Source organism: Grampus griseus (genome assembly GCF_964374135.1).
Source record: "Grampus griseus genome assembly, chromosome: 2".
Classification (NCBI taxonomy): Eukaryota; Metazoa; Chordata; class Mammalia; order Artiodactyla; family Delphinidae; genus Grampus; species Grampus griseus.
The window spans coordinates 172,244,487-172,260,545 of record NC_139018.1 but is presented as its reverse complement, the minus strand read 5'-3'; positions in this window follow the sequence as shown (position 1 = coordinate 172,260,545).

The window sequence follows — 16,059 nt, the reverse complement described above, 5'->3', positions numbered from 1 at the left end:
TACCGCGGCGTCGGCGGCGGCGACAGGAGCGAAGGAGCCGCGAAGGCCCCCGGCGCGGAGCCTGTCGGGAATCTGGGCGCCCTCGGCGCCGCCTGCCCAGAACCTGCCCGGAACCTGCCCCGCCCAAACCGGCCCAACTCCAGAGACCCTCCGCCCGGCCCCGCTTTGATTAGCTACACGGGAGAGTGGCCGTGATGCCTGCGCTTCCTGCTTTGGCTTTGGTCTGGAACCTCCGGAGGACGGGGTCCTCCGGGCGCGCCGAAGCCGACTAGCGAGCCCAGGCGTGAATCAGAGGCTGAGTAGAAAGAAAAGGGGTCGAGGCTGGGGAGAGGGGAGATCCCTTTCTCCCACCCGTTCCGTCGGTTGTCACAACTTTGTGGTCCCTGGGGAGGGGGAGGGAAGCCCCTTCACTGGAGGGCATCTAAGTAAAAGGGCTGTGAGTTCAATTCTCTGCCTGCGGTGACAAGGAACTTGCTCGGTGAAGTCATGTGAGCGGGGCGGCTTGGCCAGAGTCCCCACGAGGGGAGTGTCGGGCGCGCGGCGGCTGAGGCTGCGCTGGCACCTTCCCGAGAGGCCCCGAACGCCCGCTTTGGAGGCTTGGTCAAAAGCACTTCTGGCTGGGCGTTGGCACCTACTGACTGACTGTGCACTCACTAAGCGATTACGGTGATTGGCAAAGCAGTGGCACAGCGCAAGAAGGTCTACGATACCCGCCCCCCCCCCCGCCCCAAACCGAGCAAAAAGAGAAAACTGAAAAATGGAGCTACCGATTGATTAGTGATTCGTAATAACTTAAACTATTTCGTCATTTTATTTATAACTTTACAAAAATATTATATCCTGTAGAAATGTTAAGCAGCATCTTCTAAAGAATTTTGCATCCCTCTTGGAAGGAACTTAGAGCATCTTGCATGTAAATTGAAGTTATGTAAGTCTACCAAAATTAGAGCACTTCCGAATGTAGCATGTAAACGTTTACAACGTGTGGACAACAGGATTGGTATTGTGGAATATGACGAGGACTTAGAAACATCCATTAAGAATGAAGTCCCATTTCTAAAAGTGAAAAATGACGATTAGAGTAGCATTTAGATACGTGTTTCTCATTGAGACAAAGATGAAAAAGAGTCAGGGATGTGGGGAATCGTACACTCATAATGTTGGATGAAATTATTACAGTCTCCCTACAAGAAATATCTGGAAGTATGTAACACAAGCTTTTAAAACCGTGAGTACCTTTGGACCCAACAATTCTACTTTTTTCAATTCATCCTAAAGACATTCTTTAAGAACGTGAACAAATATATTCATGGCAACCTTGTTTATAATATCAGAGCATTGTTAAACACGAAAATGCCCGACATTTAGGGATTGGACACACTACTTCCCTCTTGGTGCCTCAGTTTCCTCATCGGTATGAAACAGGAGTAATAATCAGGTTGTGAGAATCAAATGGATTCACACAAACGAAGCTCTTAGGTGCCCAGCATACAGCAAGTGCTAAATAAATGTAAGTAATCGTTTTAACTAGTAGTCGTTCAGTAAATCATAGTACACACAATGTAAAAACTCCCCGGCTATTAAAGGTGATAATATAGATCTATATTTACATAGACAGACATCTAAATACATGAGTTTGTAAAAGCAGCTTACAAAACCATATGAGATTACAAAATACCCCCAACTTTTAAATTCTGACAGGAAATAGGTGAGAATATTCAGATTATCTCTGAATGGTAAGACTTGTGATATTTTGCTCTTTAGGCACTTTATATTTTCCAGATATTTTAGTGATGATTCTATATGTCTTTCAAGAGCAGAAAAAAGTTAACACAGCAATGTAAAAAATGTGGTACATTAGTGCCCCCGGTTCTTAATATTTTAAGGAGCCATTACCAAAACTTGCTTGTGTTTCATTATGATGAGTATACAGTTCTTCCAAAACATCACTCTTGGTATGTGAAGCAGAGCATTCTCTCTCAAAAACCGGTTCTTGATTACTGGGCTGACAGAAACAGGTGTCTACCTCAAGTTTCCGGGCATTAGTGTCTGGGGCACATTATCATAATCGCCATGTATCAGAGCCAAATATTTATGAAGATGCATTTGGATGTGCTTTGTGCTTCGCTGAATAATTCTGTTGCCAGCGATAAGCTAGTGATCAAATTGTTCAAGCCTTGATCATCAATATGTGAGCACTGGAAATAGTGAAGTAATAACATGACTATTAGTCTTGATAGCATTATCTATGTATTCTGACCTAGAAGAATGGTTATAGCTCTTTGGGGCTTTTATCATTAATGTGCTATAAATAATAAACATTTTAAATATTATTTAACATAAAACCAAATAGAAAAAGTGCAAGTGGTTTGTATTTTGAGGTTAGCTTTCCATTATTATCCCCTGAAACATTAAATACATGAGTTTCACTTTTAGTTTTACCATAGTTTTTTAATCGTTGTAGAGACACTTTCAAGTGTTTCTGTAATATGTGTTTATGAAATTCTATGGTTAATTTAAAAATGTTAAATCCCTTTTTTTTGTTTGTTTGACTTTGAAAATTCTTCTGTCTTTAAAAACAAGAGAGCAACATGCAAGTGGAGTTACTCCAGGAAAAAACTATAATTCTAAGGTTTAGGAAAAGAAATACCCTAAGAACGTTACTAACACTACTCTAGTTCACACTCTTATCATCCTTTGGATGAATTATTACATTCAGCTCCTACTATGTTTTTCTCCTTTCCTACTGCTATGGACTGAATCGTGTCCCCACAGAATTCATATGTTGAAGTCCTAACCCCTAACGTGATGACATTTAGAAGTGGAGCCTTTGGTAGATAATTGGGTAATTAGGTTTATATGAGGACATGAGATTGGGGCCCTCATGGTGGGATTAGTGCCATTATAAGAATAGACACCAGAGACCTTCCTTTTTCTCTTCTCTCTGCCATGTGAGGACACAATGAAAAGGCACCTGTATCTGCAAGCTAGGAAGAGAGAGCTCCCCAGAACCCAACCATGCTGGCACCCTGATCTCAGACTCCAGCCTCTAGAATGGTAAAAAATAAATAAATTTCTGTTGTTTCAGCCACCCAGTCTATGGTATTTTCTCATGGCAGCTGAGTTAATACACCTACCTGTCTCCAAACCATTCTCCACACCCCTGCTGGAATGATTTTTCTAAAACACAAATCTGATTATGTTATTCCTTTAAAATTCTCATATGGTTCTTCAGTCACTCAGTCATTTAATAAATATTTATTAACTCCTTATGTGTACGAAGTACCATACTAGATGCTGGAAATATCATAGGGATAAAAGCTCTTTTATGGAGTATAGCTTATGGGAAATACAGTCATTAAAGAAATAATTAAATTCTAATTCCTTAGCATTACATCCTTACAGAACTGGCCCCTGAAAATCTCATTCTTAAATTTTATTTATTTATTTATTTTTGGCCACACTGAGTGGCATGTGGGATCGAACCCATGCCCCCTGCAGGAAGCGCAGAGTCTTAATCACTGGACTGCCAGGGAAGTCCCTCATTTTTTTAAAGTTTTTTTTCATCCCCTCTACTTTAGTCTTTCTGATGCCCCCATACTTTCCATGTCTTCAAACAAGCAATTCGTTCTGCCTTTCCTGCTCTGATTCCATACCCTCTCTAAACCTCCACTCAATTTCAATTCCCAAAAGCCTTTCCTAACTCAGCACCTGACCTGTACTAGGCATGTAATAAGTATTTGTTAGTTGATTATTGGCCGTTTCTATCATAGCACTTAATGGTATTATATTTGTTCCAAGTGTCTTTTACTACATAAAAACCACCCAACCTTAGCGACTTAGGACAACAATAATCATTTCCTTTGCTCGCAAATCAAAAAAGTCGACAGAGCTCTGCAGGCACAGCTTGACTTTCTTCCACACAGTGTCAGCAGGGGTGGCTCAAGGCTGGGATGACTTTACACCTGGGGCTGCAGTCATTCGAAAGCTTGCACACTTACCTGTCTGGCCACTGATACTGGCAGTCCGTGGGGTCACTGGGGCTGCAGCCCAGAACACCTCCAGGGAACCTCCCACGTGTCAGCATATCAGGCTGCGCATTGCAAGAGGCAGGAAGAGGAAACCTCCAGTTTCTAAGACCTGAGCTAGGAGGCGGGCACAGCAGGGTTTCAGTCATATTCTACTGGACAAGCTGTGGCAGCATCTGCACTGACGGGGAAAGGAAATAAAATCCAACCTTCGATGGAAGGAGTATAAAAGAATTTGGGGGCCATATCTGAAAGCTGCCACACTATTATAACTTTTTACTTGTTTGTATAGCGTTGGTCTGTGACTCTCTTATCTTGATATTTCCAGACTTTCCACTAAGTGTTCCATAAATATCTGTTAAATGTAGTAATAAAATATGTCACGATTAAATTGGCACACTTCTGTTACCAGCCATGGGAGAGTAACAGGATCCGGACTTACCTTTCACCATAACCAAGAGAAGGCTGGATAAAGTGTATGGAACAACTGCTTTCAGACCTAAACCAACAGACTGGGATCCCAAGGAGAAAGGGAACAAGCCCTGAGCCCTATGATCGCCACAGCTTTCTGTGCACGGTCAGTTTCTGGACTGTGCCACAGGGAGGGGAAACCCCAAAATTACCAAAAGGGATAATAAATGACATTTTACAATGATAAAGGCATAAATTCACCAAGAAGACATAATAGTATCAATTGTGTATCAACTTAAAGACAGAACTGGAAAAAAGGAAGCAAGATTTACAGAACTGATAGGAGAAATAGATACATCCATAGTTTTGTTAGCTGTTTTAATACTCCTCTCTCAGGTAAAGATAGAACAAATAGAAAATCAGTAATTACTTAGAAGACTCAAAGAACTCTCTCAACCAACTTGATCAAATTGACGTTTATGATGGCCCACCCAAACTCTGCAAGATAACATTCTTGCCAAGTAGACACAGAACAGTAACAAAGATAGACAATATGCAGGACCTTATAATGACTCAAAATAATTTAAAGGATAAAATTAAATAGATTTTGTTCCTTGACTAAAACAGAATTAACTTAGAAAGATAACAAAGATATCTGAAATTTTTCAATTTATGTAAAAATTAAACAGAACAGTTCTAAATAACCTATGTGTCAAAGAAAAATCAGAAAATATTTTGAACTGGATGAAAGTGAAAACAAATCAAAATTTGTGAGATGCAATTAAAGTGATGCTTAGAGGAATAGTTTAAGCATTAGATATTAGAAAAGAAACATCTAATGTCAATGAGCTAAGCTTCTACCTTAAGAAGATAGAAAAAGAACTCAAGTAGAAAAGAGAAATAATAAAGATGAAACCAGAAATCAGTGAAATAAAACACAAATGATAAAGAAAATCAATAAAACCAAAATTTAATATTTTTAAAAAATCAATAAAATTGGTAACACTCTACCTAGATCAAAAGATAAAGAGGAAACACATAAACTGCCAGTATCAGGAATTAAAGAAGCAACATGACTATAGATCCCATAATTAAGACATTACAGAAATTAAATAATATTAAACCAAAACATTCATAAAGAAATATTCTTTTAAAAACCTTTACACCAATAAATTTGACAACATAGGCAAAAGGGGAAAAAATCCTTGAAAGATGTAAATGATCACAACTGGGTCAAGAAGAAACAAAACCTGAAAACATATATATATATATATATATATCTCAACAGAAATTAAATTCCTAGTTACACTCCACAAAAATCTCTAGACCCATGAATTCAATAGTTAATTCTATCAAACTTGTAAGGAAGAAATAATATCAAACATCTACAAAATCTTTTAGAAAATACCTCAGTGGGGAACAATTTCTTAATTATTTTATGAGGCCGACATTACCCTGACACTAAAATCAAACAAAGACATTATAACAAAGCATTAAACAATATCCCTCATTAACAGAAATAATAATAATCCTTTAAAAAAAGAAATTTACAGGAATATAAAGAGAATACATCATGACTAAGGAGAGAGTATCCCAGGAATATAAAGTTACTTTAGCGTTTGAAAATCAACGCAGTTGACAATACTAACAGAATGTAAGAGAAAAATCATATGAAAATCTCAATAGGTACAGAAGAATACCATTTGACATAATTCAAAAGCCTTTGTGATAAAAACAACAAACTAAGAATAGAAGAAACATTTCTCAACCTGACAAAAGGCATCTTCAAAAAACTTAGACCTAACATCGCACTCAGTGGTGAAAGAGAATGATTTTTCTATAAAAAGAAGCCATACAAGAATGCCCATTTTCACACTACTACTTAATATTATAATGATGGTCTTAGTGCTAAAGTCAAGAAAAAACATTAGAGCAATATAGGTTTCAGACTTTGCCTTTGGCCAAGATGGAATAACAGAGATTGGATTTATCATCTTGCTGGAAACAACTGAAAAAACAGACAAAATATATGAACAACAGTTGTCAGTGACCCTGGACATCAGGCAAAAAAGAGAGTTATCCCTGAGAGGTGGGACACAAATAAAGGGAGCGTTATGATTGCCCTTGTTTACTGCCTGGATAGAGTTTCCAGGCCATGGCATAGAGCTCAGTCTCCTTGAGATGAGAAAACAGAGCTGCACGTCCAGAGGGGCCAAGGTTGTTACGGTTTACAGGGCAGAGCACTGGAGACATGCTGGAACCCAAAAATATGCATCACCTGACAAGATAAAATACACAACGTCTGACATCTAATAAAAAATTACCAGGCTATCTACAAGAAACCTATTTTAAATACACGACTATGTCATGGTATATAAACATATACCATGCTAACACTAACCAAAAGAAAACTTGAACAGTTATATTAATGCCAGACAAAGTTGGTTTCAGATCAAAGACTATTACCAGAAATATAGAACATCACTTTTTAATGAAAAGAGAGTCAAATAATCAAGAGAATATGAGAAAACTATATAGTTTTGCATATAGTGACAACTTCAAAGAACATAAAACAAAAACTGACAGAACTTCAAGGAAAAATAGACAACTCCATGATTATAGTTGGAAATTTCAACTCCCCTGTCTCGATAGTGATAGAAGTCAGTAAGGTTGTAGAAGCTTGAATAAAACTATCAACCAGCTTGTCTTAATTGAAACTGATAGAACACTACATCTGATGAAAGCTGATTACGTATTCTTTTTTTTTTTTTTTTTTTTTTTTTTTTTTTGCGGTACGTGGGCGTCTCACTGTTGTGGCCTCTCCCGTTGCAGAGCACAGGCTCCGGACGCACAGGCTCAGCGGCCATGGCTCACGGGCCCAGCCGCTCCGCAGCATGTGGGACCCTCCCAGACCGGGGCACAAACCTGTGTCCCCTGCATTGGCAGGCGGACTCTCAACCACTGCACCACCAGGGAAGCCCCCTGATTATGTATTCTTTTTAAGTGCACATAACATACTTATCAAGATAGAGAATATTCCAGGCCACAAAACAAATCTCAATAAATTTAAAAGGATTCAAGTCATACAAAGTATGTTTTCTGAGTACAATAGAATTAAATTAAAAATAAATTACAGAAGAATATTTAAAAGTCCCCAAATATTTGGAAACTAAGGTAACACTTCTAAATAACCCATTGGTCAGAGGAGAAATAAAAATGAAAAATAAGAAGTATTGTGAATGGAATGATATTGAAAATACAACATATCAGAATTTATGGGAAGCAGTTATAGCAGTATTTAGAGGGATATTTATAATATAGCATATATACTGGGAAAAAGATCTCAAATCAATTGTCTCAGCTTTTGTTTTAAGAATCTAGAAAAAATTGCAAATGAAACCCAAAGAAAGCAGAAGAAGGGAAGCAGTAAAATCAGAGAGGAAAGCAATGAAAAAGGAAACAGAAAAACAATAGGGGAAAATAAAAGGCAATAAATAAAATTGATAAAACTGTAGTCGGACTGATGAGGGAAAAAAGAGAGAAAAGATACAAATTACAAATTTCAGGAATGAGAGAAGTGATGTAACTACAGATGCTACAGATATTAAAAAGATAATAAGGGAGTATTATGGCCAACTCTATAACTATAAATTAGATAACTTAAAGGAAATGGCAAATTCCTTCAACTGCACAAACTACTAAAGCTCAGGACAGAAACAGTTAACTTGAATAGCTCTATTTCTATTAAAGAAATGTAATTTCTTGTTGAAACCCTTTAACAAAATTAACTTTGGGTCTAGATGGATTCACTGGAGATGACCAAGGGGCATGAGGAAATTGGGAAGGGATGGGTTGATGGTATATCTTCATCATTTTGATAGTGGTGGTAGTAGTTTCATGGATATATATATATGTCAATACTTATCAAATTGTACATTTTAAATATGTACAGATTATTTTATGTCAATTATACCTCAATAAAGCTGTTTAAAAATCACCAGCAAGAATATCCTTTGCAACAATTTATAGTTTTGATGAAACATTTTTAGACAATCACTTAAAAATATGAGTGAGGGCTTCCCTGGTGGCGCAGTGGTTGAGAGTCCGCCTGCCGATGCGGGGGACACGGGTTCGTGCCCCGGTCCGGGAAGATCCCACATGCCGCGGAGCGGCTGGGCCCGTGAGCCATGGCCGCTGGGCCTGCGCGTCCGGAGCCTGTGCTCTGCAGCGGGAGAGGCCACAGCAGTGAGAGGCCCGCGTAACGAAAAAATATATATATATATATGAGTGAAGGTAAAAATGTTTGAAAACCACACCCTCAGGTCATTACCCAGCAAGATTGCCCCACCTCCCCAGGCTCTCCTAATAAATAATTCTAAAACAACTGCTTCTTCTGACTAACATGGTTTAACATGTTTTTTTTTTGAGCAGGTCGGACCAATCTGTAAAATGCAAGGGTCTATAAATAGCCTTTTCACAACAAAAGATAGTTTTATAATAAATATAAACTCCCTTGATTTATTTTAGCTCAACTCTTGACTTCCACTTTTGACCCCTTGCTTATTATAAAGATTATACATCTTCTTTAACCTAATAACTGCTAATGACTGGGTAACTGGATTAGCAATACTCAACAGTTGGTGAGGGTTTATGGTGGTTCCGCTGACTCAGTTTGCAGCTGGTGTATCATGAAGGATCTTTGAAAATGAAGATGTCACCAAGGAATCTGCTTCTCCCCAGCATTTACCATTCAAAGATTTTTCAGAGGCTTCCAGGCATGTTAAAATAAGCCACAGATTTTCAAAACAGATGACTCCAATTATGAAGGTAGCTCAAAGTTTCTGGGCACAGTGAAAAATGAATGTGCTTACTGTAAGGAAATATGTAAGAAGGAAAAAGGCAGCTTCATTCTAAAGCTCCCTTGCTATATCTGTGCCTATGTAGCAAATGTTCCCCAAAGGAGCACTTAAAATACTACTTTTTATATTGTGTTTAGTCTAACATAATTAATGTTTATAATAGCATATGTGTATCTTTCATTTCGTTTTCATTATCAATTTTGTAAGGTATGAAATTGTTCTTCGAGAATGAATTTCTTACTTATAATAATATGACTATAGAACAGAAGGGTTTTACTTACAAAGGTTGGACTTTCAACTTTCTGCCTAGAACCACATTTGTAGGATTGATTCTATTTTAGAGGAGATGCTAGTAAGCTCTAGGTAATGACATCACTGTGCCTCAGTTTTCACATCAATAAAAAATTAAATTAATCCAACATTCCTCCCAAAATACAGTGCTAAATTTATCATTTTCTAGATTAGTACCTCTGCGTTTAGAGGTTTCTCACTCTTAACATTTCAGTTCTCGTTCTCCTTGTATTTGCTTTCAGCTGTACTTCCCTTACTCACTTCAGCTGCATTTTATAAATACTCTCTTCTTGAATCTACCAGCTTTCTTCTCTCTCATATTCATTCCTATTGTGATACTTACAAATAGAAAAACTGGTTAAAATTTTTAATTGTTTTTTTCTCTTCAGTTACTGACATCACTTCCCATTAATGATATCATTGTTCTTATCCTGTTGAAATAACCACATCAAGCCTAGTTAAGTTTTATCACTATATGCTAAAAACACGCATTACATATCACATTATATCACTAGCATTACTAACACAGTCACTAACACTGTCACCAACACAAATCATTAACTCTGATTTCAAGATTTGTTTTAAAGCTATGATAATCAAGACAGTATGGTACCGGTATAAGGATAGACAAATCAATCAATGGAACAAAATAGACATTTGAGAAATACATCCATACATATATGGACATCTGATTTTTGACAAACATACAAAGGCAGTTCAGCAGAGAAAGGATAGGTTTTCAACAAATGATACTGGAACACTTGGATATCTATAAGCAAAAACATGAATTTCAATCTATATTTCACACCATATACAAAAATTAACTCAAAATGGATTACAGGCCTGAATGTAGAACTCCAAACTATTAATCTTCCACAAGAAAACTGCACAAAATATTTTGTGACCTTGGGTTAGGCAAGAGTTTTAGATATGACATCAAAGACATAATCTATCAAAGAAAAAAATTAGTAAACAGGACTTCATCAAAACAAAAGCAACTCACAAACTGGGAGAAAATATGTGCCCATGATATATCTGATAAAGGACTTGTATCCAGAATATATAAAGTACTCTTGAAACAATAAGAACACGATCGTACCACTAAGAAAATGGGCAAGAGATCTGAATAGTCTCTAAAGCAAAGAAAATACCCAATTGACAAACAAGCACATGAAAAGAAGATCAGCCCATTAGTCATTAGGGAAATGAAAATTAAAACCACAATGAGATAGCACAACACAGCAATTAGAATACATTAATATAAAATTTCAAAGACTGGCCACACTAAGTGTTGGCCAGGATGCAGAGCCACTGAAAGTCTCCTACATGGCTGGTGGGAATGTAAAATGGTACAACCCCTTTGGAAAACACTTTGGCAGGTTTTTTTAATTATTTATTTATTTTTTAAATTAATTAATTTATTTTTGGCTGTGTTGGGTCTTCGTTTCTGTGCGAGAGCTTTCTCTAGTTGCGGCAAGCGGGGGCCACCCTTCGTCGTGGTACGCGGGCCTCTCACTATCGCGGCCTCTCTTGTTGGGAGCACAGGCTCCAGACGCGCAGGCTCAGTAGTTGTGGCTCACGGGCCCAGTTGCTCCGCGGCATGTGGGATCTTCCCGGACCAGGGCTCGAATCCATGTCCCCTGCATTGGCAGGTGGATACTTAACCACTGCACCACCAGGGAAGCCCATTTTGGAAGTTTCTTAAAAGGTTAGGCATATACCAACCATGCAAGCCAGTCATTCCACTCCTAAGTATTTACCTAAGAAAAATGAAAGCATAGATCCGAACAAAGACTTGTCAACGAATGTTCATTGATGCTTTATTTGTAACTGGAAAAAAACCAAATATCTAAGCATGAGTAGATAAATTATGTGGTGAATGGATAAACAAACTGTGGTATATCCATACAACAGAATACTTCCCAGCAATAAAAGAGTGAATTACTGGGGCTTCCCTGGTGGCGCAGTGGTTGAGAGTCCGCCTGCCGATGCAGGGGACACGGGTTCGTGCCCCGGTCTGGGAGGATCCCACGTGCCGCGAAGCGGCTGGGCCCGCGAGCCATGGCCGCTGAGCCTGCGCGTCCGGAGCCTGTGCTCCTCAACGGGAGAGGCCACAGCAGTGAGAGGCCTGCGTACCGCAAAAAAAAAATTAAAAATAAAAATAAAAATACAGTCGTTCATGATCAGTGCTATGCAATTCTTCCCCACAGCCAAAACACACACAAGTGTGTTAAGTAAAAGCAGAAGACAATATATAATTAGCTGCTAAAATGGATGACACATTATCAGTACAAACTAATTCTGTGGAAGAGTAAGGATCCAGTATGAGCTGAAGCAATCAGCGAAAGCCACTTGAAAACACTGGTATTGAATGTAGCCTTGAAGAGTGAATGAGACTTACACAAACAGGAATGGGAAAATAGCAGTTTGGGTAGGGAGAAAAGAATGGAAGTTTGGATTAAAAGTTAGCCAGATCAGTTTACAGACAATGGACAGACCTTCTTAGCTGGGTCAGAGTATTTTGGTGACGGGCACTTCCTAAGAGATAAATGTTCGATTGGCTCCCCTGGGTTCAGGTTATAGTAGACAGCTCTGAAGCCAAGCTAACTAATCCATTTTTACCCTAAAGACAAGGGCTAAAGTGTAGATTGATAAAAGATGTTTTGAAAAGTGAAACAATGTTATATGCAGAAAGCTATTCCAAATCTTTTTTTGCTTTGGGGACACCTTGCTTTCAAGCAGGCTCCCACCTCAACTTTTTTTTCCCTGCCTCAAAATACCTCCATCTCCACTTCCTTCATGCCTGTCTGAGAAAGAAGGGTCCTTTCTCTTTTTGAAACCTAATTCCTCCATCTATGTTCTTAATCGCTAACCCTCTCACAACCACAGGGATCTTGCTTCATGAAATAGCCTATTTCACATAGACAATCAGCCTCTTCATATCTTATTGCCCCTTTGCTTCAACAAATAAGCAAATAAAACCCTTTTTTTGGGGACTCTGCTGTGTCTCAAGATATTTCCTTATTCATTCCCCTCTTCATGCTGAAGTTGACCACCAACCTAGCTCTGGGCTGTATCATTTCTCTCTCAGACTGAAACTCATCTCATTTCCTGCATCCCTCATGCCTTCTGCATTCAGTTCACTCTGCTGCCATATTAACCTTGGGAAAGAGGCTTCTTCAGTATGATTTTCCTTCTCTCCAGTCTTCAGAAATTCACTCCTGCCTTTTAAAATAGAGTGGTTCTCAACGTGTTTCTAGTCTCGCCTGATACTTTTAAGATTTAGTCAGAGTGCACAACTCACTTATCCTCAAGCTTCTTTGTTTTTCCCACTCCCACGTTCATGGTGAGCCCTCAGCCTGCAAGATCCTCCTGCAATCTGTCTGTTGGAATCATACTCATTCTTCAAGTATTCAAAAGTGATTTTCTGAGCCCCCAGACAAGTTATTCCCATAGCACTCCGCGATTCACTTTTCAATTTCTTTTACTCTGCATTTGATGATAGAATACGGACTTTGGTGTCAGGAAGAGCATCAAAATCTCTACTTATTAGCTTCTGACCTTGGGCAAGTTTCTTAATCCTTCCAGAGTTCAACTGCCTCATTGGAAAATGTGGATAATAATACCTATCTGTGAAGATTGTTGTATGGATTAAATCAGTGGAAGTGCCTGGCATATGAAAGGTGGTATGTTTCTGACATTATCTTGGAATACATTTGTGTGAGTTTCTTATCCACTAAAAAGCACTGTAGGTCTTTTGAGGACAGGCCCCATTTTTCATTCATTTTGGTACCCCCTATTGGTATGTAGTATACAGTAAATTATTTACTTTTTAAAGGGACAGTTTTAGAAGTCTGTTGGCATGTAATTTACTCTTAGGATATTTCAAAGTTTTTTCCCCAAAATGTTATATTCAACTTTGCTAAAAAATATAGCCACTCTGAAAATGTTACATCTCATGTCATATTCAATGTTTTAAAGAAATAATTGGAGGAGAAACTATTAACTGTAATATACAAACTCATTCTGCCACAAAATTTGGGTTTTATGCTAAACATATCAATATTGTAAATTTTACACTTTAAAATATTTATTACGCATGACACTAAAATTGACTCTAAGTAATAATTTATATACATAAAATGCATCTGCTTTATGTGTTTAGTGTGATGAGTTTTGACAGATGTATACACCTGTGTAACACCACAATCAACAAACAGAACACTTACATTATTCCGAAAGGATTCCTGTGTCTATTCCCAGCCTGTTCTCTCTGCACACATCCCCAGCACCAGGCAACAACTTTCCTGTTTCTTGTCACTGTATATTAGATTTTCCTTTTCTAGTTTCATATAAATGAAATCATATACTATGTAATCTTTCTGCTTTTGCTCAGCATAGAGTTTATTAGATTCATTCATGTTGCATGTTCAGTAGTTTGTTCCTTTTCATTGCTGTCATATTCCATTGTATGAACATACTACCATTTGTTTATCCATTCACATGTTGATGGACATGGATTATTTTCAGTTTGGGGCAACTATGAATAAAACTGCTATGGGCTTCCCTAGTGGCACAGTGGTTGAGAGTCCGCCTGCCGATCCAGGGGACACGGGTTCGTGCCCTGGTCCGAGAAGATCCCACATGCCGCGGAGTGGCTGGGCCCGTGAGCCATGGCCGCTGAGCCTGTGCTCCGCAACGGGAGAGGCCACAGCAGTGAGAGGCCCGTGTACCGCAAAAATAAAATAAAATAAAATAAAATAAAACTGCTATGAACGTTGGTGTCCAAGTCTTTGTATGGACCTATTTTCGTTCTCTTGGTTAAATACTTGGTCTATCCTTATGCCTACCCTACTGTCCTGTAAACTGTAGTTTTATACTGTTGAAAACAGATATGTATGTGTTCCAACTTCATTCTTACTACACATTTTTGTATCAATTTTAGAGTTATCTTGTCAAATTAAAAAATATTCTGCTGGGATTTGGAGAGAACTGACAGTTGAACAACTTGAGTCTTCCAATTCACGAACATAGAATAGGTATTTACTTAGGTCTTCACTTTCTCTTGACAGTGATTTATAGTGTTCAGTGTACGGGTCTTGCACGTTTTGTTAAATTTATCCCCCTATATTTCACGGTTTGGGATGCTGGTAAGCATTAGATTGTTTTACTCTAAATTTCAATTTCCAGTCGTTCATTTCTAGAATGTATGAAAGGATTGACTTTTTGTTACATTGGCCTTGTATCCTGCAACTAGTTCCAGTAGCTTTTTTGTGGATTCATTAGGCTTTTCTAATAACACAATGTTGTCACTTGCAAATAGTTGTACTTCTTTTTCCAATGTAAATGTCTTTAAAAACAGTAGTTCATAGTTTTCATGAAATTTGAACAATTTTCAGCCAGTATTCCTTCCCCAGGCACACCTCAGACTTCCCCATCTCCCATTGTCAACATACTCCTCAAAATTATCTAAGTTTCTCAGATCAGGCTGGTAGTGCCGTCTGGGGGAGGTGCCCAGAGCCCAGATCAGGATCCGCGTGGACCAGGTCCAACTTTCGTCTCCGTGGTCTTTCGGGGGTGGTCTCCAGCCCAGGGCCAGGATCAGGTTCCCGGAGGACGACCTAACAAGTAGATCGCTTCCCTTGTTCTGCGCAGAATTTCTTTCACTGGATCACCAGAGATCCGAGTTGCCCGAATGGCGCGCACACACTGATTTGGGGTGACTCAAACTGTTTCAGGCCTGTAAGTGGTTTACATGGATTTCACTTAAATCTCACAACAACCCCACGAGGTAGGTTTTAAAATTATTCCCATTGAGGAAATTGAGGCATGGAGAGATTTAGTTGCCCAAGTTCACACAGCTAATAAGACTGGTGGAGCCTGGAATTTGGGGTTTGAATTCCAGTCATCTGACTCCAGAGCCTGCCTTCTTAACTGTGTGCTTTAAGGGGAAAGAGGAAATAACTGTTAGGAGAAAGCATGTGTATCTGGAAGAAGATTTTAAAAAAAGGAGACACAGAGTGCATAACAGTGGGATACTACGTTTCTTAAGGGAAGGGCTCTTGCTAGCTTTCCACCCGTAGGTTGCCTCTGTCTGCGCAAACTTTTCTCCTTTGGTATCTTGTCACGTCCTATTTCCTCCAGTTTCCCTCTAACATCCAGCGTCCCGCGCTGCAGTGCAATGAACGCCCACACAACACTGGCTCCAGTGGAATCCACGCAGGTGAGGCACGCCTATTCCACCCCCCGACCCATGCCTGCTTCGCCGGCTGGGATAAGTGAAACGGTATGAAAAGTTGGCGCTTCCTCCCCAGAAGCTCTGAAGAATGAGTCTTTGGCGGGAGGATCCCACGGCCTCTCTCCACCTCCAGAAACCATCTTACAGAAGTCTGGGCGGGGAAGGGCCACGCCAAGTCCAGGTGCGTTTCGGCTCAAGGCACTAACTAGCAAGGCGCCCGTAGTCTGCGCCA